Source organism: Callithrix jacchus, chromosome 14 (assembly GCF_049354715.1).
Source record: "Callithrix jacchus isolate 240 chromosome 14, calJac240_pri, whole genome shotgun sequence".
NCBI classification, from domain to species: Eukaryota; Metazoa; Chordata; class Mammalia; order Primates; family Cebidae; genus Callithrix; species Callithrix jacchus.
The window spans coordinates 64,411,566-64,439,446 of NC_133515.1; the positions used below are offsets into that span (position 1 = coordinate 64,411,566).

The 27,881-nt window shown below is 35.5% G+C and overlaps 1 protein-coding gene and 1 long non-coding RNA gene across 48 annotated transcripts in view; one reads left to right on the forward strand and one right to left on the reverse strand.

Annotated features, from left to right (window-relative positions):
- The window catches only part of NRXN1 (neurexin 1), a 1,160,645-nt gene that overhangs the window by 779,491 nt on the left and 353,273 nt on the right, over positions 1–27,881 (forward strand). The window lies entirely within an intron of this gene.
- LOC128929682 (uncharacterized) lies at positions 813–26,095 on the reverse strand. The gene is made up of 3 exons (XR_008476532.2): positions 19,314–26,095; positions 5,252–5,327; positions 813–3,522 (listed from the first exon to the last, which is right to left on the reverse strand). It is a non-coding gene; the product is annotated as an uncharacterized LOC128929682 (long non-coding RNA).

The window sequence follows — 27,881 nt, forward strand, 5'->3', positions numbered from 1 at the left end:
CATCAATTTTTTCCTGGCTTTTTTAATGATCGTTATTCTAACTGGCATGAGATGGTATCTCATTGTGGTTTTGATTTGCATTTCTCTAATGACCGGTGATGATGAGCTTTTTTTCATATATTTGTTGGCCACATAAATAATCTATTTTATATGGTAATACCAAATAGCGTTAACATGGACTTTAAGTTCTGCATATAAATATTAAGGCTATCCTTTCCTATTTTTTTTGTAAAATGTATTAAAACTTTCCGATCTCAGGTTTTCAATTCTATTATTATATTAAATATAGCAACCTCCTTCAATTTGTACCAAATTTAAATTTAATAAAGGACTGTAAAAATGAGATTTGCACATTGAAGTTAAAAATTTCTGATAGCACTCAGAAACACAAACCATCCAGATCTTTCATCTACTCACATTTTGGGGAGAGATCATGCTGGAATATTTTACATAAATTTTTGATTGAAACATAGAGAAATAAGGAGCTGGGTGTGGTGGCTCACGCCTATAATCCTAGCACTTTGCAAGACCAAGGCGGGCAGATCATGAGGTCAGGAGTTCAAGACCAGCCTGACCAACATGGTGAAACCCTGTCTCTACTAAAAGTACAAAAATTACCTGGGCATGGTGGCGTGCACCTGTATTCCCAGATCCTTGGAGGCTGAGGCAGAAGAATTGCTTGAACCCAGGAGGCAGAGATTGCAGGGAGCAGAGACTGTGCCACTGTACTCCAGCCTGGGTGACAGAGCAAGACTCAATCTACAAAAAAAAAAAAAAAAAAAAAAAAAAAAGACATAGAGAAATAAGGCAGAAAATGGAAACCGTTTAAAATAACTCGTTTGAGAACTAACTTTAATGAAGTCTTGGCCTAATTAAACTGGCTCCTTAGGTTTCAGTTTATTTGTATAATAAAGTCCTACAAATGTAATTTTTTTTGGAGGGGGAATGTTGTACAGTTTACATTTTGATAGATTGACAAATTTTCCCCCAATGTATTTGAATCCAAACTTTCCCTCCTTTGTAGTGTTGACAGCTGCCCAGCACTATCTGTCAACCTTTTTCATACTTGTCAATGGTATCTTAATGTTGTTTTCATTGGTCTTTCTTTAATAGGTGGTTGGACAAGTTTTTGTATGTTTAGAGCCACTTATTTAAAAATGTTTATATGTTATTTAAGATGTTTCTTTGATTTGTTAAGTTCATGAACATCCTATGCAGACTGCCCCAGTGTTTAATTGAATTGTGGGTTTTATCTTTTTGGTTGAAAAAATTCTTTATGAGTTAGAGAAATTCAGGTTTTTTTTTCATTAAAGTTTTATTTTTTCATTTCTCTTTTAATAAGTAGCATGCATTTTTAGAATGTGTGTGTGTAGCAATACGTGTGTTTGTGTAGTTTTATTCTAAATCTGGAAAATTTTAAGACTCTTCCTTTTATTTCTTATAATTTAAATATTTTAGTTCTCTTTTGGGGAGAGTCTCATGTTATGCTGGATCTATTGAGCCTCTATTTTGAAAGAAGAAGAATTAACTGTTAAAATGGATTTTATTTATCCCATAGTTTTATTTACTCTTCTATTTTTTCCTGCTTTTAGTCTACTTTTACTTCCTTCATCTCTTCTTTAGGCTCTTTTTTCAGAGAATCTGTGTTTTCTTTTGATTTCATTGAAACTCGAATCTCCATATTTTCTAGCTAATTCGTGGAAAAATTTTTGGTATTTATTTTTGATTTGCCACTTTTTTATCCTGTTGATTTACTACCTTTTTCTGCCTCTAATTATTCAATGGGAGCTGTTTTTTTCAATATCACGTTTTACTGAATATTGATATGGTGTTGGTAAACTAAAGAAGCAGTCAGCTACATTTCTCCTACTGTGTCTTTCTCCACCGTTACCAAAACGCCTATTCCTGTGGCTGTAATTCGCTTGCAGATGGCAGGTCTACAGTGAACTGATGTCATAGGTCTTACCTGTAGTGATAGAATGTCCTTCTTTTTAGCTGACCAAAATGAAGAGTTACAGAGCTTCTTGTTTTCTACCTTTTCTCCACCACATTGCTAAATCCATCATCTGTTTTCATGCAAAATAGCCTGTGTGTTCCCTGAGTCAGATCTGCTCCTCCAGGTCAGTGACTCTCTTGCAATTTGTCCTCACACCTAGTGACCCAATTCCAAGCACTCTGGGTTCTGTATATAAATATTAAGCCTATCCTTGGGATTGTGTGACTCATCTTGAAGGAACTCAGACTACATGCATAGTCCATTACCTCCACGGTGGCTTCTGACCTAGTACTTTGTCCTTGACCTAGGTCCAATTTTCAGTATAGTCCATAGGAAATACTTCTTCATACGTTGGTTGTTTCTTAGTTTTATTTGACTTTTTTTCTCTTGTCTTTTTTAAACATTTTGATTACAAAGGAAAGGCAGAGTACAATTATTGTACTATTATTCACCGAAATAGCCAAGTTTAATATTTTTAGCAATGCCAAATGGTCATTTATATAATCTAATAAATTAATTTTAAATAAGTGCAATATTTATGAATAGGTTTTTCAGTAGTTAAAATTTTTCTGTGTGTCAATAAATGTACTTTGAGTTTTGTTTTTGCAAGACAGTGACCTATAAATCCTTGTTAAAATATGTCACTTGCTCTCATTGGGTTTCAACTTATCCTGATATGCTTTAACACCTTAATGGTTTAGACAGAAAGCACTATTTTCAGTAAGACTGAAGAAAATAAGATAGACTTTTATAATATGGAAATAGCCACTCTTAAAATAGCTTTTAGTTACACTGCACCAATTTAAAAAATGACCATTTTGAGTGATCATTTGGATGTTGAGAGTGAAAGAAAGGAATGTGACAATTATCACCAGTTTTCCCTCTACTAAATCTCACTTATAATCCTCTGTAGACAGAAAATAAGATTTTTCTCATAAAGTACAACATTGTGTCCTCTTTAAATTTAAATCATGATACTTTCCATTATTGGTAGCTAAGTACAATTATCAGACTTCACAAGAGTTTTAAACGGTGATTTCATTCAGGTGGTCTAAGAGCTAATGCAAAATACTGCATTTTTGTGTTTTGTATCAATATTGTCCAGTAGTTTACACACTGCTTTATTTATAAGCAACACTTTTTAGTATTCTGAATTGTTTTCATGTATCTTATTTTAAGTATGCAATTATATATATATATACACACACATAAATGGTCTGACCATTTGAAAGACAATGATTCAAAAATCTCTCTCTATATATGACTGGGAATGGTTGCTTACACCTGTAATCCCAGAACTCTGGAAAGCCAAGGCAGGCCGACCACTTGCGGTTGGGAGTTTTCGATAAGCTTGGCCAACATGGTGAAACCCTGTCTCTACTAAAAATACAAAAATTATCCAGGCATGGTATAGTGGCAGCTACTCAGGAGGCTGAGGCAGGAGAATTGTTTGAACCCAGGAGGTGAAGGTTGCAGTAAGCTGAGATCACACCACTCTACTCCAGCCTGGGCAACAAAGCGAGACTCTGTTTCAAAAAAAACAAAACAAAACATTTTTAAAAACCTATATCTATATTTATATTTATATATGTAAATATATAATTTGCTTGTGTGTTATGCTTTTATGGTGTCAATAAACTATGTATAATGGGAAACATCTGTTTTAGAATTCAAAATTGTGATTGGTCTGAAATATATTGAGCTGAGCTGAAATATATTGACCTTTTGCTTTTGCTGGACAAAAGATAAGTAAACAATTTTTAATTATTAAAGGTCTCCAATCTTAGATCCTTTTGCATAGCTTAGAGAACTCCAAATACAAATAGTAATACTAATTAAGGTAAGCACATTCTCACAACACTCAATATTTTCTAGAAGTACTTCATATTTCTCAGTGTAGCTAGTGGATCTATAATTATTAAAGTTTCATATGTTTACAAAATAGTCTGCAATTCACAATTTACTTTCCCCACACACATGCTACAACTAATGGTAGGTTGAACTTTAGTTATACAAAGCAAAGAGGCTCATGATGACCATCAACCATTTTATTTAATCCCTAATCTTTTTATCACCACACCCACTCAATATATATAATGCATCTGGAATTCTCCAACGTGGTTCTCAAAGTACATGTATTTCAAAGTACAAATGAAAATTACTTTCAAAAATACAAATTTCCTTTGACAGATAATGGGGGAAGTTTTGTGAGACTTTAGTCAGAAGCAGAGGGGATTGCTTTTTGTTAAGTCCAAAGAATGGAATTTCAAGTCTGAGTTTATAAATTCTTTATAGATGGAAATAGAAAGAAAAACTAGAGTAAAATTAAAGGAACAAGTCTTTTCCCAGATTGGACCTTCCCCCTCTTTAAGGCTCAATGTTAAACTCTGTGTTAGCAGAACCTCTGTTTTCCACATCCTAAAAGTTGTTTTTTGTAACACATTAATTGATATTTACATTTTCACAATTGGGCTAATTTATATATCATTAGAAAACTTTACTAGTTTGCAAAATGGCAGGTCTTTGGCAGGCATAGGAATGTCTTTCTTTTTGAAAATATATACTTCCTGGACTTCTAGCTATAAAATTAATATATGTTTATATATTCATGACAACGTAGGAGATATGTTGATATGTTTAAAAAGTCACATTAAAATCGCCAAGAATTCCATTGGCCAGACATAATCTGTTATTATTTTGGTTCATACTGTGTAAGTATTTTGAAAAGGAATATATGTGAATACATAGACATAATCGTATACTTAAATACAAAGTTGGGAGATACAGTACATACTATCTTTTATCTACTTTTATATTTAATTTAAGTGGAAATACAAATGCAAAATAGAATTATTTTGCTGCATATCTGACAGAAATAATATAGAAAAGGGAAAAGAGTATACAGTATTCCACACCTGCGAAGACTCTAGAAATAACACCAAGCTGCCTTCCCAGCTGGAGTGCCAGGGGACCATGTGACCCACATCTGGCACTTCTTTGTTCATTGAAATAATTGTCTACCATATGCTGAGCCCACAACAAATGTTACTTCCTTTCCTTTTTGCACAACATTAGCTGTGATCTTAGGCAAGGCACTTTCCCTCTCTGTTTCCCCAGGTAAAAAATGAGGGTTCTGTACTAGATGGTCTTTACTAGATTTTCCATATCTAGAATGTCACAATTACCAAATTAAGCAACTTTTATCAGATAATCAGGAACCATAAGAGCTTGCATAGTCAGCTTGGCATTACTTACCTGTCCAGGCATCAGTTTTTAAAATACAGGCAGGAAGCATCATTCCATTAATGTAGATATGCAACCGCATTTGCAACTAGGAGGCACAAAGAAGGCATTGGTTATGCACCTATGCTTTGTCAAGTAATTTGCTAGAAGCTATGTGGCCTAGATAAAGAATCTGGATGACATAGTTTCTATCTGCAAGAAGCTCTGGAGATTAATTGGGAGGTAAGACAAAGATAACACGAACCAACTGAAAGGCAAAGATCTCACAGACAGTATTTCATTTGAAGAACTAAAGTTGTCCTACAGACATTGTCTGGGTGATGTGTGCTATGGGGATTCAGAAAAGGAAGAAATCGCCCCCTGGGATACTTGGAACCTAGGCTAATGAACCTTAAATGAAGGGATTGATTCCCTGAGTCTGTGAGCTCAATTATACTCTATAGCCATGAGCTATACCCTGACTCCCCAGCTACTTTGTAAAGTGTCCTGTTAATGATAAAAATAGATACAGAAGGACAAATCCTTCCTACTGGTTAATTCAGAATGTGCTCTCGAGGTCACTGTGAGATGGAGTACTAAACCTAAGGAGGATAATAAGAAAGCATATATTTATGTAGTTAAGGAACTAATGAATTATGTGTTTATGAAAATTAGAGATCAAAGCAGTTTTCAGTCATAATTACCCTTTCCTCTCTTTCTTAACTCCTCTTTCAAATTCCAGCTCAGGTTTAAATTCACAGATTTTTTTTTTTTTTTTTTTTTTGAGACAGAGTTTCACTGTCACCCAGGCTGAAGTGAAATGGCGCGATCTCTGCTCACTGCCACCTCTGCCTCCAGGGTTCAAGCGATTCTCGTGCCTCAGCCTCCTGAGTAACTGATTTTACAGATGCACATTATCACACCTAGCTGATTTTTTTATTTCTTGTATTTTAGTAGAGACGAGGTTTCACTATGTTGCCCAGGCTTGTCTCGAACTCCTGAGCTCAGGCAATCCACCTGCCTTGGCCTCCCAAAGTACTAGGATTACAGGCATGAGCCACTGTGCCCTCCCTAAATTCACAGAATTTTTTTTTTTAATCACTTTCATCTCTGGATCTCTGTCTTCTTAGAATTCAAATAAGTTAATGTCTATTAAATGAAGTGACCAATGTGAAACATGTTTTGAAAATCAGAAAGTGCTTTTAAAATAGGAGCATTAATTATGCAGCAGTTACTCCTAATTTGGCTTACTCACAATAGGGGTTTTAAATAGCCAGTGTGTAACCTTTTCATTCCTTATAATACCTCATATGCTATAGGCCTTAGATAAAGTTTTCTTGGAGAGTTGTTATAAATCAAATGTCAGATTGTGATTGTAACAATGTTGCAGTAATTCGAATAAGAAAAAAAGCCTAATATTTGCCCCCAAAAGAACACAGGCAGCTTCATCCTTCTGAAAAAGCTAAAAAGTTGGTAGCCTTATTCCTTTTTATTTTCAACTTTGGGGCCCTTTAGGATGTTTATGGCTCAATTTTCAATTGTGGCATTATTCAAATGAATACTTCTTTCCTACTTTGAAGAAATATAGGTACCATAAACCTTCTTCTTCTGAGCTTTATATTTTGTTTATCAAGGACATGTACTAATACATTTAACATAGTAAACATAGTATTTCTGGGAAAAAAATATGACTACACTACTCTCTTCAAAATGCAAAAACAGACCAGGAGATTCATTCGCCATTGGTCAAAGGCAGACACAAAGTCAGACAGGACTAACTTGTATTTATGTTTAAGCTGCTTTGCCTTGTACCTTTCTTATATGCTTTATTCATCTGCTTCCCCAGTTAAGCAAAAAAATAGCTGATTTTTATGTCTTTTCTGACAACGTCACAGAGCACATTAGCCTCTGAAAAACTTAATCACAGTAACCTGTACAAAGGATTGCTTTGGGAGTTCTTTTAAGAGGCATGATCATAAGGTGTAAACAAATCAAATAATTAATTGCCTAGGTAGCTATGCTGTCTGTACACAGAGATTAAGTTGAGTTTTAGTTTTATCCATTTTCTAGAATAAAGGAGAATAACTAATTTTCTTTACTTATTTATCTGAGTAATTTTGACATAGGTGAATGGAGTTATGCTTTCTTAAACACCACACATTCCATATTGCATCTCTAAACTAGAAACCATCTTTCTTTACAGTGGACTCATTAATGCCAGGGAGGATTCTTTTAGGCAGAGCAGTACTGAGGAAAGAAAAAAGGCTGGAAAATAGACAGGGTCAGAGTTCACCTTGGCCAGTGTTATTGAGAACTAACTTCCTGCTTTCTTCTTTCTGGCCACACACTCTTATAATACACATATAAATATATTCTATATGTAACAATATATACACATATAAATATATTCTATATGTAACAATATATAAAATTATATATTAACATAATTATTATAATAAAATATATGCATATAAATTATATATGTGATATATAAATGTATGGTTATAATATATAATATATATATTTAGTTACATTGAATTAGCACTGCCCATTTCATGATGGTTTTTGAAATAACTGGAGTCAGTGAGCTCAAAACTGTTACTCAAACCTTTATCTTTGTGTGATCATTTTCCTAGCTTTGACTTGTTCTTCTCTTGCATTTGAAGAAAGTAAGAATAGTCAGTCTTTAAGCCAAAGAAATTATTTCTAAATGTGGAATGCTGGCTTCCATAAACCCTGAGTGAAATATAGTTGTTTAAGTGTGAATGAGTGTGGTGAGGAGGACATATGCTGCGAAGGTGACCTTTTCTGGTCTTGTGTCCAAATATCACCTCTGTTTTTATAAGGTGAAAAGTTGAGACTTTCATGGAAATAGAATCTTGTTCTACGTTTTTATTAGGAAATTTTAATAGCGACTCAGTATTTGGATGACTACTGTGAGAATACTTTTTAAGAAATTTTCTAGCTAGTTTAACCATGGCAGTGGTCCCGTTTTTTAAGGATAAAGTAAATTGGTGCCTGAAGAATTGTACTATGTCTTGCTTTTGGTTCCTGTATTTTTCTTCTTTATTTATTGCTGTTGGAAGTAGTTTCACAAAAATGAATCAGAAACAGTCTTGGGCATTCTGTTCAGGAACTAGTAACTCATGTGGTAATATAATAACACTCTCTAGGCCTTTATAGTGTCATGATGTAATCACAGCAGTACTTTTGTTAGAGAGACTGACAGTGCATTCAGTCTCTCCTCTTTATAGTAAGCCCTTAGACTAGTCTCTTCTGATGATGCACCTATAATATATGTAGAGAGAGCTTTAATCTCACATCGAAAATAGCTGCCCTTTTCTGATTCTCTAGACTTGCTAGGGTTAATGAACAGGACGTTGCTTGTTTCTGGGAATTCGAGATCAGGTTAGAGAACAATTTTTTTTTTCCCCAGTGGTTGTTGTCTTTGCCCAAGTCTTTTTTACCAGTAAGCAAATATATCCCCACCACCAGGGAACCTAGAATTGGCGCGTTGGCCTATCTCCATGACAAGTTCCCCAAAAATGGAGAAGTTTCTATACTTCTCCGTATGATAATATTAAACTTCCATGTCAAATGTTTTTGGAAAAAAAAGAATTTTCTTTTCAGGCATTTTTTGGATAGCATTATTCTGGAAATATTAAAGGTTTTCTTTAAAACACCTTTTCTACATCTAATCAATGCTCTGGTTGCTATATCCATCAATTCTTTTAAACTCCTGTTTTGTTATTGTTGTCTTCTTGAGAAAATCTAGGACCCCTGACTAAATTTCGCGTGAGTTAGAAAAGTTTTGCTGGTCCTAGTGACATCATTATTACAGAGAAAGTAGATGTGTGGTCTTGATATGAGTCTCATTCATGGTCTTGTTTCCACTTCTTGTCTCCAAAAGACAGAGAAAGGTCTAGATCATACCTCTTTACTGAAATGTATCCACAATGTTCTTCCTGCCATGTGTACAGAGCACTAAAAAATCTGTTAAGAAAATTGAAATATAAGTGTGTTGTAACATTTTGGGGGTATTTCTTCATTTCATTGTACCACTTAGGGAAATCAGCCTTGTGCTGGAGAACATGACAGCCTACTTCTCATTAACCTCTTGCATTGATTTATTATACATATATTTGTATAATACATATATTTAACATATATATGAGATAAATATTTTGCTGTTTGCTGCCTCTTTCTGCAATGAGAATGTCTGATATTTCCTCCTAGTTTTTCTACACATCTGACTGTAATTTACCTTCTTTCAAAATGATTGCTTTGTCGTTTACCTGTACATGGATATTGCTTTGAAAATGCTTTCTGTTTTAGAAGGAATGAATGGCTAGTTTCCTTGGATATGAAATGTTAATGAATCTCCAGAGACCTAGTGACTGTTCTACAATGTTATCTATTCTGTTTCTATGTGTGCATGTGTGCATTCAATTGTGACTGATTTTCTTTCTTTTTTTTTATCCAGTAGAGAGCTGTTTCATTGTTTTTCTTTAAGAAAAATATATAAATACACATCTTATTGAAAAATCAGTTTAAATGTATATCTTACTGCCATACTATCCTTAATTGACAAGTCTTATTTTGCACAGTCCTATTGCATAAGGTAGTAATCATTTTCCATACAAGCCATTTCCATATGTTAGAAGAAATATAGCAGGTTGAAAGCTTCACTCAATAGACTAGGTTCATTAAATCTTAAGGACCCTTATGATACTTAACTTGAAAGAGATGAAAGGCGTAACAGGCCATTGATTTCACACAATGTCACTTGCTAAATGATCTCCAAACCAAGAGAGCAACCTCTAGACCAGTTCTGGTCTGGGCTGGTCCCAAGCCAAATAGCCAGTCAACAGAGTGATACAAAGTTATGTTGACTGCTGTGAATGTAGCTGGCACCCGGCGTTATTGAGCTAGGTGTTAAGACGGGAGGCACAGATGGCTTGGAGTCCACCAGAAGGATGCATACTCTGATTTCTTGGTCCAGTGTTATCATTCTAAATGTTTTGATTCTTCTCTTTATTTCTTTTCCTTTACCCTCAGCAACCAAATCACTTAAAAATTCCCTCATCTGTTTTAAGTTCCTATGTTGTGAATTTTATACTTTCCACAATTTCTTCAGTAGACAAATATTATTTAATAACCAACTGTAATTAAGCCTATTTGTTATGTATAACATATGAACCATCCCAACCAGAATTGTCCATATGTGTCTGAAGACCTGATAGTTACTTATATGTAAATAATGATTTGTGTCATTTGGAATCCTCAAATATGTGAGGGGGGAGATTGCCTTAAGTCCATTGAATTAACATTTGTTGAGAATACACAGAGTGCTACCCTACAGTAAGTACATTGATTCTACTGCTTTAATATGGGACAGTGAAGGGCAGACTTTTAAATCTGAGGAATAAATAACTGAAGGGATGCCTAAGTGTTCCTCCTGCTCACCAACTTTATGACCTTGAACAGGTCATTTGCTGTGTGTGTGTGTGTGTGTGTGTGTGTGTGTGTTTCTTCTTGGTAGAAATGATCATCACCTTGCCAGATAGTCTAAGTGAGATGATAGACAAAATTCAGCCAGTGGGTACAGTATTGCCATATAACTCAGAAGAAAACATGATTTTCTACTCCATGATGTGAAAGGCCTAAGGGCATTTCAAAGGTATTCATCTACCAGGGAATGAGTACCATGATTATTTAACCAAGTGCCTGTAAAGGACCTTAAGTTCTTTGCCAAAAACTCCAACACATAAGAATACATGCAAAAGAACAAATGGCTATGATTTTGGTGAATATATACAGGATTATTTTACAATGTGAATTAATAATCTATGGACCGCTGAGATGATGCCTGGTTTTTCTCAACCAGAAGCATGGAGGAAAGGGAAACTACTGCAGCTACATCTGTAGTGAACATGCTTTGACTTTTCCTTATTTTTTCACAACATAAATTGACTGCTAGAATAATGAAGCCCTTTCTGGATCTGATTTGTATTTATGACAATAGAAACTACTAAGGCTTATAATAATTTCACCTTGGAATGATTCTGCTCTTCTAAGTAGGAATTATCTTAACATGTATTCACAAAACAAATCAGCCAGGTGCCTTTTGCTTAATAACACTTAACCCACCCTTTTTAGTATAATGTAGTAAATATAGATTTACAAAGGGAAGACCTCAGTGATTATATAACTAAGTTTTGCTAAACCTGGAGCTGAACTTAGACTACTGTTTCTATGGATTCTGTTTTGTACTGATTTTGGGTGGAGTTCCTAGAACAGCCATGTTGGGTATATGATTTCAGAAAATTAAAAAGTTAACTGTTAGCAATGCTCATCCAATATACTATTCAATTTTTCTGTATTAATGTCTTAATTTTTAATCATAGAAAGAATTACTAAACAAAATAAAATGTCCTCTACTGTGCTGTTTCACAACCATAAAACATAGAAAACATTCTGTGCAATTTTATTGAAAGTCAAATAAGAATGAAATAAATATAAACCAAAGAATTCAATGCATGTTGTCTGCTACATTGCCTCACTTGGTAGATTTAACTTTCTACTTCATGCTCAGTGTACTCTGGGATCAAGTTCAAGGTTAACACCAGCTTCAGTGGAGTGACATTTTACACTCAGAGAACAGAGCTGGAAATGCCCACATAAATTACCTGGCACAACCCCTTTATTTTCAGAAGAAGAAAATGAGGATTCTTGAATTGTTTCAATAATTTTGGCAAAGCCACAAAGCAAGGTATTGCGATAGATCTATAGTTTCCTGAATCAAGTTTAAGAACTTCCACATTGCATGATATGGCTTTTAAACTATATTCATTTGCAATCTCATTTTTTACGCATTTTCACAAAGGACAAAAAGCGTTAATTATTGAATTTAGAGTGCAGACATTGCTCTGATATAAAAGGTAAAAAATTCAGTTTATGTAAAAGAAATTGTATTCTTACATATTTGTATATTGTTAACATATCTTTCAAAAGAAAATGAATCTGGTTTGGAGCTGAATTTCTACACTGTTTTGTTTATTTAAAAATTTAACACACATATCACTTTTATAGAACAACCAAGGGCATTAGAGGTCCATGAGTATATTTATGTCTTGTGACTTAAGTCTATGGAGGGTTTGGACTTCAGCACATTTCCTCTATTTTGGCTTCTATTTCTTTATTCTATGTTAACTTCATATTACACTGACGAGAACATAAGCTTGCTGCTTTCAAAAGAATCATAACAGAGCTTTCATTGTGTCACCTTTCAATTTAACTCCAGGAAAAAATGAACCTCTCTGAGCTTACCTTAGAGGCTTTCTTCATTACATAGACTCCTTAAGCAAAGTCTGGTAAAAATCATTAAATATTTTGAGAGTTAGTGCATATGCCTTCATTTGCAGGGTCAAATTTGGCCTAGGGTCATGTGTATGTAACTTCCCTCCAAATCTGTGCAAAGTGTATATACCTCAGGGCTTCAGTCAGTGGGGTGTCTTCTGTAGTATAAATGCTCAAAGGTTTGCAATTTAGAAGAAAGAGTTAATAGTTTAATTAGCAGTCTGGTTGTCGCTACATGGTCTGAAATCAGTCTGGGGGGAAATGTTGGAAAGTCTCAGTAAAACTCATGAAATCTTTTTCAGGGATATTTTTCCTCTTTTTTATTTTTCAATTGAAAAGAAGGAAGATTATACAAAATTCATTAACCATATATTCCCACTTCAGCCCCCAATTTAACCTGCCTCAAAATTGAATGTGTACTTTGGCAAAGCCATAGAGGAATAGAAGAGACTGATCTCTTGAGGATTTTGAATGTCTGGTTTTTCAAGTCAGTTTTGTCTTGCTGAAATCTGTGCTTCAAGTATGTGGCTTAAGCTGCTGTAGTTTAGTTCTTCATACATCTTGGATTCACACTGCTCTGATATTGTCTTTCTTTTCAGAAATTGTATTTTTACAGGTTAGGTCTGTGACTAATCTTATTTCAACTCTATAAAACGACTTCTTTCCAAAAAAAAAAAAAAAAAAAGCTTGAACCTCTTTTGTCATTGGTGTTTGCTTTGCATAAAAGAAAGTGATTGAATAGGAATTATGGTTCTTTTGTGTGTCTCTTGCCTTTTTCTCCCACTGAGGAGGATGGTTGGATTCCACAGAACAATAGGGTCCAAATGTGTTGAAACTCCTTCTTAAACCAAACGCTAATCGTTTCCTACATGTCACTAAAGTGATGCTATGGGTATTTCTGCAAGTTTTACACTTGCTAAGGTGGCACCATTGATACTGTTTTCACAATGGAGTTGCATATGATAATTTTCTAGAAAAAAATCAAGCAAATTATTTGTTCTGACAAAAATCATAAAATTTTTCGACAGGCAGAAGTAGAGGGTTTTGGAGATTTGCTTTTTTTCTATTTTCCTGAAGGCATCATGTGGGCTACCAGTATCCATGACCACTATGTTATAAGAGACAGAGGAGTCTCGGAGATAAAAGTAATGGTTATGATACAGATTGTCTAACTAGACTTGTTTGTTAGGGAAATGCTTTAAAATATTTTATGCTGAGGGTCAACATTGTTGATAGAGTACAGAGTATACTTTCCAGTAGTAATAGATTTCCTTCCCTCCTCCACTATTGAAAGGTACAAGTGGAGATAACTCAGTTTCATCTATACATGCAGGGATTTGAACATAAGATCACATTACGCTTTATCCTATTGCTCACCTATGCACTATAAATGATAAACCATCTTGATGAGTTGAGGAAGCAAATCAATGAAGTACAATAACTTGTACCAATAAATTTATTTGGAAAACCAAATGGCAATCATGCAAAAGACATCCTGGAACAATATATTATAGTAAAACCTGTTTCATTAAATGATTTCTTAACATTTTTGCAAAAAAGGGAAACACTGCAAATATTTAGATAAACAAAGCCAATTCATGTAAATTTCATGGAAAAGCATTATTAAAAGCCAAATATTACATTTGGAGAATATTTTAGATGTGATGAGGAGTTAATTGTGTTTATGGGTTTGGCAAAAATCTACAAAAGAGGGCAGACAGGATTTTCATTGGAAGATCTCTTCTTAGTTATATACTTAATTAATTAGCAGGATACTAAAAAATGTCTTCCATGTAAACTTCAGTATGCTAAGTATTACAGGAATATAAAATTGAAATGGTATTCTTACCTGGAAGAGGATAACTAAAGTCTAATATAACAAATTCTTTATATTACTTAAGCATCATGTTTCTTCTCTGATGTTTTCTATCTGAGTGGAACATCTTCCACGCCCCTTGCAGGTCAGGTGCTGATGTATAAGCTGCAGCAAGTTACCCAAAAAAAATGTACCTAAAATTTGGTAAAGTTGGCTGTACAAATAGATTTTCAGTATAGACAAAACAGCTTTATACAGTTTTTGAAGAAGATGCCATGTAGGTAGGACTTTCACTACTAAAGAGGAGAAAGTCAATGCCTGTCTTCACAGGTGCAAAAGATAGGTTGACTCTCTTTTAGGGGCTAATGCAGCTGGTGAAGGTAAGTTGAAGCCAGTGCTCATTAACCATTCTAAAAATCCTAGGGCCATTAATAATTTTGTTAAATGTACTCTGCCTGTACTCTTCAGATGGAACAGCAAAGACTGGATGACATGCTGTTTACAGCATAATTTACTGAACATTTTAAGCCCAATATTGAGACCTACTGCTTTGAAATGGAGACTCTTTTCAAAATATTCCTGCTCATTGACAGTGCACCTGTCACCTAATGGTGGAGATGTACAGGGAGATGATTATAATTTTATGTTTGATAACACTTTTATTCTATAACCCAAGGAAGGAGTAATTTCAAATTTCAAGTCTTATTTAAGAAATACATTTTATAAGGTTATAACCGCCATAGATAGTGATTCCTATGATGGATCTGGACAAAGTACATTGAAAACCTTCTGGAAAGGATTTACCATTCTAGATGCCATTAAGAACATCTGTGACTCATGAAAGAAGGTGAAAATGTCAATACTAATAGAAATTTGGAAAAAGTTGATTTTAATCATTGTAGATCACTTTGACAGGCTCAAGACTTCAGTGGAAGAAGTAACTATAGATGTGGTAGAAATAGCAAGAGAACTAGGACTAGCAGTCGAGCCTGGAGATGTGACTGAATTGCCACAATCTCTTGATAAAACTTGAACATATAAGAAGTTGCTTCTTTTGTTTTTGTTTTTGTTTTTGAGACAAAGTTTCGCTGTTGTTACCCATACTAGAGTGCAATGGCATGATCTCCGCTCACTGCAACCTCCGCCTTCTGGGTTCAAGCAATTCTCCTACCTCATCCTCCCGAGTAGCTAGGACTACAGGCATGCACCACCATGCCCAGCTAATTTTTTTGTATTTTTAGTAGAGACGGGGTTTCATCTTGTTGACCAGGATGGTCTCAATCTCTTGACCTCATGATCCACCCACCTCGGCCTCCCAAAGTGCTGGGGTTACAGGCTGAGCCACCGCGCCCGGCCAATTTTTGTTTTTGAGATGAAGTCTTGCTCTGTTGCCCAGGCTGGAGTGCCTTGGCCCAATCTCTCTGCTGACTGCAACCTCTGTCTCCTGGGTTCAAGTGATTCTCCTGCCTCAGCCTTCCAAGTAGCTGGGATTACAAGCACCTACCAACATGCCCATATAATTTTTGTATTTTTAGTAGAGACGGAGTTTCATCATATTGGCCAGGCTGGTCTCAAACTGCTGACCTTGTGGTCTGCCTGCCTCAGCCCCCCAAAGTGCTGGGATTACAGGCATGAGCCACTGCGCCCAGCATGAGAAGTTGCTTCTTATGGATGAATGAAAAAATTATTTTCATGAGATGAAATTTATGCCTGATGAAGATGCTGTAAACATTGTTGAAATGACAGCAATGGATTTAGAATATTACATAAACTTATCTAAGAAAGCAGTGGCAAGAGAGGATTGACTCAAATTTTGAAAGATGTCAATTGTGGTTAAAATGCTGTCAAACAGCATTGCATGCTGTGGAGAAAACGTTTGTGTAGAGTCATTTGATGCATCAAACTTCATTTTTGTCTTACTTTAAGAAATTGCCACAGCCACCTCAACCTTCAGCAGTCACCACCCTAATCAGTAAGCAATCATCAACATTGAAGCAAGACCCTTCACCATCAAAAATATTACGACTTACTAAAGGCACAGATGATCTTTAGCATGTTTTAGCAATCAAGTAATTTTTATGTAAGGTATATACATTGTTTGTTTCAGACATAATGCTGTTGCATACATAATAGACTGCAGTATAGAATAAACAACCTCTATATGTACTGGGAAACCAAAAAAATTTGTGCAACTACTTTATCCACAAAAAATTTAAACACTTAGTTTCAATTTATCATTCAAAAAGCCACAAAACTAGCTACTAGATTGGTTTTTGAATAATCTCTTTTCTCAGTACTCTTTAATGATAGTCTCTAAATTATCTTTCTTTTCAAGACACTGAGAAAAGTTGCTGATATACAGATTTTAATATATTATACTTTTCTTTGTTATCCAACTTCCCATTAATTAGTCCTTTACTATGTGTATAGTAGAGAAAAAATTGCTAATTGGCACTAACAGAGGTTAGGCTCTTACGCTTTCAGATACTGGGAGACAGAGCACTGTCTTTCTTGATGATTACATTACAAATAGATGATTTCAAATGATTTAAGACATTCTCAAGTCATAAATCTGGCAAGAAGCTGGGAGAAGATTTAAATATCAAAAGGCAGAGAAAGTAAGTTTTCTAAAGCAAATGCTGTCCATTCAAGCTGAGGGGCTTGTGTGGGTCAGTTGTTTTCACTGTTTCATATCACAGGCAATGTCCTTTACTGTGTTTTGCAAATTTTGTTTTCATAAGGAGCAAAGAATTGCAGAATGGAGAAATCCATAAAAACATATGACCTCCCATAGAATTACCCTGGGTTAGTAACATCAGTTAACTATTAAGAAGGTAATAGATTATCAGTAGCCTTCTGTGGAAAGTTTTGATAGAAAAGATTTATATTATTTCATAACCATGGACAAATAATTTTAGCTCTTTGAGTATTAATCTCTTCTAAATTCATAAAATGAAGATAATAATAGCTTCTCTATCAAATTTACTTGCCTCATGAGGATGAAAAAATACATGGAAATGTTTGGTCATTAGGTTTCAAAGGCTATATAAACACCCTTTACTGTCAATATGAGACCCAGAAATACTCATGTCTCACCACAATGTAAGATTATTTTTTCTCACGTAATAGTCACAGTTCAGTGGTCCTAGGACAGGATGGTACAGTTCTCAACCTTTGGCTTCTATCCCTGAGTCTAAGGCAGCTGGTTCAATTTGGTCATCACTATGCAAGGAAGAGGGAAATGGGCAGGAGAATTTAGACACATTTCTGGATCTGAACTAAAATAAACACACATCATTTGTGCTCATCTATCATTGGCCAGAACTTAGTCAATAGCCCCTCAAGCTGTAAACGAGAATGGGAAATGGAGGGTCTATGCAGATAGTTATATGCCCATCTGACACTCAGGAGTTCTGTTATTAAAGAAGATAAAGTGAATAGGGGTAAACATCTGCAGAATCCACCCCAGCAATAAATGGAATGATCAGGACAACAGCAACTTTGTGAAAGGGACAACTTGGATAGCACCAAATAATTCAAGGCAATGCAATGGGTTATTGAAGTAGCAAAATCTAGTCAAATTGATAGCCAGTTCATTTTTAGGAAACAAAGCCTTCCTACTTTCTCTTCAGGCTTTTTATAACAAAGTCTTGGCCAGGAGCAGTGGCTCACGCCTGTAATCCCAACACTTTGAGAGTCTGAGGTGGGAGGATCACAAGGTGAGGTGTTTGAGACCAGCCTGACCAATATGGTCAAACGCTGTCTCTACTAAAAATACAAAAATTAGCTGGGCGTGGTGGCGTGCACCTGAAGTTGCAACTACTCAGAAGGCTGAGGCAGAAGAATCACTTGAACCCTGGAGGTGAAAGTTGCAGTGGAAGCCGAGATTGTACCACTGCACTCCAGCTGGGCAACAGAGTGAAACTCCATCTCAAAAAAAAAAAGTCTTTAAATGTCTGATATATAAAATTCTATTGATGGTGTCCAAACAGTGCTTACAAAATGCTCTTGCATTGAAAACCTATGTAGCCAATGAACTATTATTCTAACACTAAATATGTTTAATGGGTAACCACATTTGGTACCTGGTTTGTGAACCTTGGAGCATCATTTCTCCCAGGATATTGCTGAGTTTTCAGAAAGCTCTCTATGTTATGTTTTAATTCTTGCAAATTGCTTGCCAATTTAATACGAGCTGCATCTAAACAGTAAGCAATTGCTTATGATAATGAGTGCAAACTAATTTGCTAGAATATGTTAATATTCACAAAGCACTTTTATACTGCCTGCTGTTTCAAAAATACTGCTCTCTTGGTTAAATGTAGCTTTTACACAGCATTACTGTTACACATCTGACTAAAATTATCATTTCAGTAGCATCTACCCAAATGTCATATGACTTTGACTTCAGTATTCCAAAGAAGGAAGAGAAAGTAATGTCATTCTTTGATAAATTATCTAGAAGATTTCAGAGCAAAAGGAATGACTCTTAATAATTAATTTTAATTAGTGATTGATAGTAATAAGCTGACTATAATGTGTTAAAATGGCCTCTCTTTCTCATGAGTCATAAAACTTAATTTAAATGACTTCAAAGACAGATGGCATGCAAACTTTATTTGAATACAAAAGCCTATTTAAAATGAATTAAATTTTTTAAAATGACAGTAGTTCTGAGGATTTTTAAGTTGGAAGCCTACTTCAGCCCTGAGTGTTCTGTCCTCTTTGTTTTATAGATTTTTCTCCACCATTTTCACTGGAGAGCTTAAGGATGTATGTTTCAAATGTGAGGTTATTTTGAGATTGGGGACCTGAGTATTCAAGGATCTGATGTGCAAATTGGAACCACCTTGTAATTTTAGTTTAGGAAGATAGAATTTTGTGAACCAAATATAAAAGAAAAAAAGATTTGACACTTACCTTCCCCAGGTCTGATTTGGTACTTTAATCCATGCTCCAACGTTTCAATCATTTCAACTTCAAAAATGACTCTCATACATAGTTGTAATCTTCACATGGGTGGTGAAATTTATAGATCTCCATAGAGAACCTCTTTCTTTTCTTTTTCACTTGAAAATCCTTTTTTTTGGTTAAATTTAACTGGCCAAAGAACTTCATGTGTTAAAAAAACCTTATATCATTGAATTACATATATTACAAATACTCACAATTACTTGTCAAAGTAAGTGGCTTAACTTTCCAGATTTTTTTTGTTTTATGTAACTGTTATTATAAAAATATGTGAATAAGCCAGAAATGATGACTCATGCCTATAATCCTAGTACTTTGGAAGGCCAAGATGGGTGGATCACTTGAGCTCAGGAATTCAAGACTAGCCTAGGCAACATGGCAAAATCCAATCTCAACAAAAAAGTACAAAAATTAGCCAAGTGTGGTAGTGTGTGCCTGTAGTCCCAGCTGCCTGGGAGGCTGAGGAGGGAGGATCTCTTGAGCTCAGAAGTTTGAGCCTACTATGAGCTATGATGACACCACTGCTTTCAATCTTGGGTGTCACAGCAACAGAACATAACACTGTCTCAAGAAACAAAATGCTGATAGATACATCACAGAAATGGCTGAATTTTACTCTTACTATCATCTTCTTGAGCCATAGGAGAAGGCTTGAGATAAGGAATGAGTAAAGAACCAAGAGCCAGCAAACACAAAAGCTAGCAGAGGACAAGAAATAACCAAGATCAGAGCAGAACTGAAGGAGATAGAGACACAAAAATCTCTTCAAAAAATCAATGAATCAAGGAGCTGGTCTTTTGAGAAAAAAAAATAGACTGCAAGGTAGACTAATGAAAAAAAGGAGAAGAATCAAATCAACAAAATAAAAAATGGTAAAGGGGATATCACCACTGACCCCACAGAAATACAAATAACCATCAGAGAATACTATAAACACCTCTATGCAAATAAACTACAAAATCTAGAAAAAAATGGGTGAATTCCTAGACACATAAACCCTCCCAAGACTAAACCAGGAAGAATTTGAATCCCCAAATAGACCAATAACAGGTTCTGAAACTGAGGCAGTAATAAAAAGCCTACCAAGCAAAAGAAGCGCGGGACCAGATGGATTTACAGTTGAATTCTCCCAGAGGTACAAAGAGGAGCTCGTACCATTTCTGCTGAAATGATTCCAAACAATTGAAAAGGACGGGCTTTTCCATAACTCATTTTGTGGGGTCAGCATCATCCTGATATCAAAATCTTCCAGAGATACAACAAAAAAAAAGACAACTTCAGGCCAATATCCCTGATGAACATTGATGCAAAAATCCTCAATAAATTACTGACAAACCAAAGCCAGCTGCTCATCAAAAAGCTTATCCACCATGATCAAGCAGGCTTCATCCCAGGGAGGCAAGGTGCATTAAGCATACAGAAATCAATAAACATAATTCATCTCATAAAAAGAACTAAAGACAAAAGCCATGATTATCTCAATAGACACAGAAAAAGCTTTCAATAAAATTTAGCATCCCTTTAAGTTAAAAACTCTCAAACTATGTATTAATGTAACATCTCAAAATAATAAGAGCCATTTATGATGATGCACAGCCAACATTATACTGAATGGGCAAAATCTGAAAGCATTCTCCTTGAAAACTGGCACAAAACAAGCATGCCCTCTTTCACCACTCCTATTCAACATAGTATTGGGAGTTCTGGCCAGGGCAATCAAGCAAGAGAAGGGAATAAGGGGTATTTGAATAAGAAGAAAGGAAGTCAAACTGTCTCTGTTTGTAGGCAACCTGATTGCATATTTAGAAAACCCCATTGTCTCAGCTCAAAGGCTTCTTAAGCTGATAAACAACTTCAGCAATGTCTCAAGATACAAAATCAGTGACCAAAAATCACAAGCATTCCTGTACATCACCAATAGACAAGCAGAGAAACAAATCATGAATGAACTCCCATTCACAATTGCTACAGAAACAGTAAAATATCTGGGAATACAGCTAACAAGGGAAGTGAAGGGTCTCTTCAAGAAGAACTACAAACTGTTGCTCAAAGAAACAAGAAAGGATACAAAAAATTAAAGCATTCCTTGCTCATGGATAGGAAGAATCAATATCTGGAAAATGGTCGTACTACCCCAAAGCAATTTATAGATCAAATGCTATTCCCATTAAACTGCCGTTGACATTATTTACAGAATTAGAAGAAACTATTTTAAAATGCATATGGAACCAGAAAATAACCTGTATAACTAAGACAATCCGAAACAAAAGAAATAAAACTGGAAGCATCACGTTACCTGACTTTATACTATGAAGCTTTAGTAGCCAAAAGAGCAGGCACAGCCTACCAACCAAAAGAAGCCCAGGACACATAGACAAATGGAGAGGGATAGAGAACAGGTACAAAAATAGACACTTAGACAAATGGAACAGTATGGAGATCTCAGAAATAAGACCACACATCTATAACCATCTGATCTTCAACAAACCTGACAAAAAGAAGCAATGGGGAAAAGATTCCCTATTTAATAAATTGTGCTGGGAAAACTGGCTAGCCATATGCATAAAATTGAAAATGGATGCCTCCCTTACACATTGTACAAAAATTAACTCAAGATGGATTAAAGACTTAAATGAGCCAGGCACAGTGGCTCATGCCTGTAATCTCAGAACTTTGGGAGCCAGAGGTGGGTGGATCATCTGAGGTCAGGAGTTTGAGGCAAGCCTGGCCAACATGGTGAAATCCCATCCTACTAAACGTACAAAAATTGGCTGGGTGTGGTGGCATACACCTGTAGTCCTAGCTGCTTGGGGAGGCTGAGGCAGGAGAAGCACTTACACCCGGGAGATAGAGGTTGCAGTGAGCTGAAATCGTACCACTGCACTCCTGCCTGGGTGACGGAGGGAGACTCCGTCTCGAAAAGTGAGTGGGGTGTGGGGGTGGCAAAATGTATTTAACCTTTAAAATTGAAAGAACTTAAAAAAAAAAGACTTAAATGTAAAACCCAAAACTATAAAAGACCTAGAAGAAAATCTAAGCAATGCCATTCAGGATATTGGCATGGGTAAAGATCTCATGACAAAAACATAAAAAGCAATTGCAACAATAGCAAACATTGACAAATGGGATCTAATTAAAGAGCTTCTACACAGCAAAAAAAGAAAAAAAGAAAGAAAAAAGAAAAAAACTATCATCAGAGTGAACAGAAAACCTAAAGAATACTTTTGCAATCTATCCATCTGGCAATGGTCTAATATCCAGAATCTAGAAGAACTTAAACAAATTTACAGGAAATAAAACATTAAAAAGTGGGCAAAGGACATGAACAGACATTTGTCAAAAGAAGTCATTTATGAGGCCAATAAACATATGAAAAAAAGTTAAACATCACTGATGATTAGAGAAATACAAATCAAAACCACAATGATATACCATCTTACAGCAATCAGAGTGGTGATTATTAAAATGTCAAAAAACAACAGATGCTGGCCAGGCTGTGGAGAAAGAGGAACACTTTTACACTTTTGGTGGGAATGTAAATTAGTTCAACCAATGTGGAAGACAGTGTGGAGATTCCTCAAAGACCTAGAACCAGAAATACCATTTGACCCAGCAATCCCATTACTGGATATATACCCAAAGAAAGATACATCATTCTGCTATAAAGATACATGCATGTGTATGTTCATTGCAGCACTATTCACAACAGTGAAGGCATGGAACCACCCCAAATGCCAATCAATGATAGACTGGATTAAAAAAAAAATGTGGCACATTACACTATGGAATACTATGTAGCCATAAAAAGGAACAAGATTATGTCCTTTGCAGAGACATGGAGCTGGAAGCCATTATCTAACTAATGCAGGAAGAGAAAACCAAACACTGCATGTTCTCACTTATAAGCGGGTGCTGAACAATGAGAACACATGGACACAGGGAGGGGAACCATATACACTGGGGCCTGTCAGAAGGCTCTGGGAAGAGAGAGCATCACAATAAATGCTAATCCATGTGGGGCTCAATACCTAGGTGATGGGCCGATAGGTGCAGCAAATCACCGTAACAAACCTTCACACCCTGCACATGTATCCCAGAACTTAAAAGAAATTTAAATAACAAGAGAAATGAGAAATGGTTTTATTTCTGATAAACTAGAATGACCCAATTTATGATAAATAACAAAATATCACCAAGACACTTCTTATTAAATGCAGTCTCCTTTTTATGACATTAATATTGCATTTTCTACATTTGTGAAGTTATATGACTCCTTGTTAAAGAAAATTTGCATTTCATAGAATTTTTAATAAACTACAATACTAGAACTTATCTAATCTCTTTTTAATACTGACCTTGAATAGTGTTAATTTCTACTATATGATTTGTGTTCTGTATTTATACAGGGATTTAATTCAAGAGACAAAAGAGGTAAAAAAAAATAGTGGTACTGAAAAATGCATCAGCTTCTGCTAAAAAACAATATTAAAAAGTAACTTTACATTTATATAAGTGGATCCACTCCCTATTCCTGGAAACCATTTTGTGCCTCTTTGCCTTTCCTCAGGAAAATCCTGCCAACAAAAATTTGCTCTTATCTTTTCAGAACTGTATTAAGTTTTATCTTCTCTGAAAATAATTTGGGAGTATTTTGGGAAACAAGTGAATTCTCCAGTTTGGCTGAAGTACAGCGTTGGTTTGTATATGAGGTGGTCCAAGTTACCATAAATCCTTAATTTGGAAAACAGTGACTTAATCATTGAAGGTCTTTGAAGAGAGAAGCAATTAGCAATACTTTTTCAAATAATAAACTGATGTTAGTTTGTAAAATATATGTAAATTAAGAGCTGAGAAGGTAGCAGGTCAGTAAAGCAAGTCAGTCAATATTTATTAGAAAACTTATTTATTTATTTTAAACTTGATGAGGATGGTCATAAGAATGGAAATATGAAAAAAGAAATTCAAGAAATGACATCTGGGCAGAGTGTGGTTACTCACGCCTGTAATCCCAGCTCTTTGGGAGGCGGAAGTGGGCAGATCACTTGAGGTCAGGAGTTTGAGACAAGCCTGGCCAACATAGTGAATCCCTGTCTCTACTACTAATACAAATATTAGCCAGGCATGGTGGCACAGGTCTGTAGTCCCAGCTACTTGGGAGGCTTAATTGCTTGAACCTGGGAGGCAGAGATTACAGTGACAGAGATCATGCCATTCATTACACTCCATCCTTAGTGACAGAGTGTGATTCTGTGTCAAAAAACAAAACAGAATGAACAAACAGGGAGAAATGACATGTGTTTGGATGGGTCATGATAGTTGGGAAAAAGCTGGATTTCAGAGCCATGTCACATATGGCTTTATCATCACTGGGATGTAGCATGGTGCTTTACACATAGTAAATGCTTAATTAGTATTTATGGAGTATACAGATGTTTTTATTCTTAAATTATGCTATTTTATTGCCTCGGTATTCTGTCTCCAGCAAGATCTTTCTGCTATTGTCTCCACATTGTTTTTTTTATTTGTTTGTTTGTGTCAAAATACCCCACTCATTAATTTGAGTTAGAGTTTTTCCCTGCCACCTCTCTAAGACATCTGGCTTTTAAACTTTCAAGAAACTTCTAAAAATAATGTCACATAGGATTTTTTTGTCTTGTTTTATTAGAAGAGATATGAGTCTTCCCTCCATAATTACCACCATCACCTGCCTTTTGAATCATCTCTTTCATCATAACCACAATATTCCTTTTTCTCACTTTGTAGTCCATGCCGGAATGCAGGACAGGGTTGGTTTTTTATGAGGTTGTCCAAGGTACCATAAATCCTTAATGTATGGTAACTTGGTGGTGTGGCAGTGGTGTGATCACAACTTACTGCAGCCTCAAACTCCTGGGCTCAAGTGATCCTCCCACCGCAGCCTCCCAAGTAGCTAGGACTACAGATGTATGCCACCACACCCAGCTAATTAAAAAAAAAATTATAGAGATAGGGTCTTGATATGTTGCTCAGGCTGGTCTCAAACTCCTGGCTTCATGGAATCCTTCTGCCTTGGCCTCCCAAAATTCTGGGATTACAGGTGTGAGCCACCATACCCAGCCCAAAATGGATGCTAATTTCTATACATGCAAGTATTTGTTTACACTAATGTCCCTTTGAGATTCCAAACTTATGGAAGAAATTAGCTGACACTAATGTGAACAAGTTCTAATCACAAGACAGAAAAAACGTATTCTGACCTACGTTAAGACTAGAAAATGTTTCATAAGAATTTCAATGATATTTACAATGATACATTCTGATGAAAGAATGAAATAAATAAATAAGTGTCTGTCTTATTGGGTGAACAGATCCAAGATTTGACTACTCTACATAGGCAATATCTATTTTAACCCGCATTTTTAGAATATGTTCAGTTTTAATGCTAAATAATGATTTACTTACAAAGAACTCTGCATCAAGCAAATTTATTAGGTAGAACAAAAGTTAAATGTCTTCTGCCTACCTCTAAATGGTCTCCTGTTTTCATAGTCAAACAAAATGTCAAACTCTACTTCATTTCAAGAGCTAGATGTTTCCCAAGCTACCTCTCTTGCATAGATTACTATGGCCAAGAATCTTATTCAAAATTCTAAATGGAACACTATTGTTCACACCCATAATCCCAACACTTTAGGAGATCAAGGCAGAAAGAACTATTGAGGGAAAAGTTTGAGATCACCCTGGGAAATATAGTGAGTCCTTATCTCTACAAAAATATTTAAAAATTTTCCAGGCGTGGTGGCCATGTGCCTGAAGCCCCAACTACTTAAGAGGCTGAGATGGGAGGATTGTTTGAGCTCAGGTGTTTGAGGCTGCAAGTGAGTTATATTTGAGCCACTGAACTCCAGCCTGGTTGACAGAATGAGACCCTGTCTCAATTAAAAGAAAGAAAGAAAGATTCTAAATTGCTCTTTATTTAGTTTTTAAAAGGTTTTGAAATAATTTTAGATTTACAAAAAAATTACTACAAATTTAAAGTTTTTTGTCTCTTCAGTTAGCTCCCACAAATGTTAACATCTTATATAACCAGAGTACAATGATTAAAACCAGGAAATTAACATTGATGTAGTATTATTAAGTAAGAGTCAGACCTTATTCAAACTTTGCCAGTTGTCTCACTCATGCCCTCTTCTGTGGTCCAATATGAAAGCCAGGATCTTGCATTTCATCAGGTTGTCATATCTTCTGTTTTCTCTAATCTGGGACAGTTCCTCCATCTTTCTCCGTTTCCTGACCTTGACTCTTGATAAGTGCTACCAGTTCTTTGCTAGAATATCCCTCACTTTGGGTTCGTTAGATGTTTTCTTATGATCAGATTGAGACTTTGCATTTTTGGCAAAACTAAGCTTGAGATTGTGAATTTCTGGCAACAATAGCATAGAATGTTGCAGCGTTCTTCTCAGTGCATCATATTTGGAGAACCTAAATTGAAATGTCTCATTACTGAAGATGCTAGCTTTAATCACCTGGTTAAGGTGCTGTCTGCTAGATTTCTCTGAGTATCAATAAATCATTAAGGCCTGAGGACTAGCAAGGTATATCCAGCTTTTCCCTGTAAAATATGTAGAATTTTGGGCTATGTTATTCAAGTGAACTGTGGGATCTTGTGCTGCTTCTCACATGATCACCATTACCAGGTTGAAGAGTCCCATGACTCTTCATCATGCTTGTTTCTTACACAAGTGTGATTAAGTGAACAATGGTTTTTCTTATCAGGATAATTTAAGCAATCTACATCCTTATCTGAGATTGTTGTGTAAGCTGAAATCATTCGGATTTCTTATACTGCTGCAGATACTCCATCTTGCTGATGGATGTAGGCATTGAATGGATTACATAAATAAATCCTTGCTATACTTGTATCAGAAGCAGGAGTCTTACAGTATTCATTACTGAATCAGTGGTCCTGACTTAGTTTGAGGAGTATATTAGGTCTTCATTAATAATGAGTAAGTGAATAAAAGCACCTAAGCTTGAAAAGGATACCAAGAATTAAAACAAGATCCCTTTCTTCAGGATGCATACTTTTAAAAATGGAAATTTCAATAAAAGACAATTGTCATACATTATAATAATAGTTCACAAATTAAAAATAAGTCCTGTAGATGTTGAAAGGAGAGAATCAACCTTGGCTGGAATGAATGTGGGAAGCATGACTGAAAATCAGTGAAGATGCAGCAGAGAAGCCTAAACCAGCAAAAGTAAACGTGACTTTAAGAGGAGAATGTGTCTTGCATTTGTGAATGCTGTGTAATAAAGTTAGAGCTTAGTCTGAGATAATTTCTGAGTTAAAAACTAATGTTCCCTTCAGTTCTAGTCCAAAATAACTGGTTTTAATGAGGGCCTAGTGATGTAGAAAACGGCTGAAGTATAGCAGACAGGCAGGAAGATGATAAGTGAGTGGAACTAAGATTAGAAAATAAACAAAAGTTAAGGTTCTGGTTTTAGCCTAAAATTATTACAGATTTTATTGTTGGC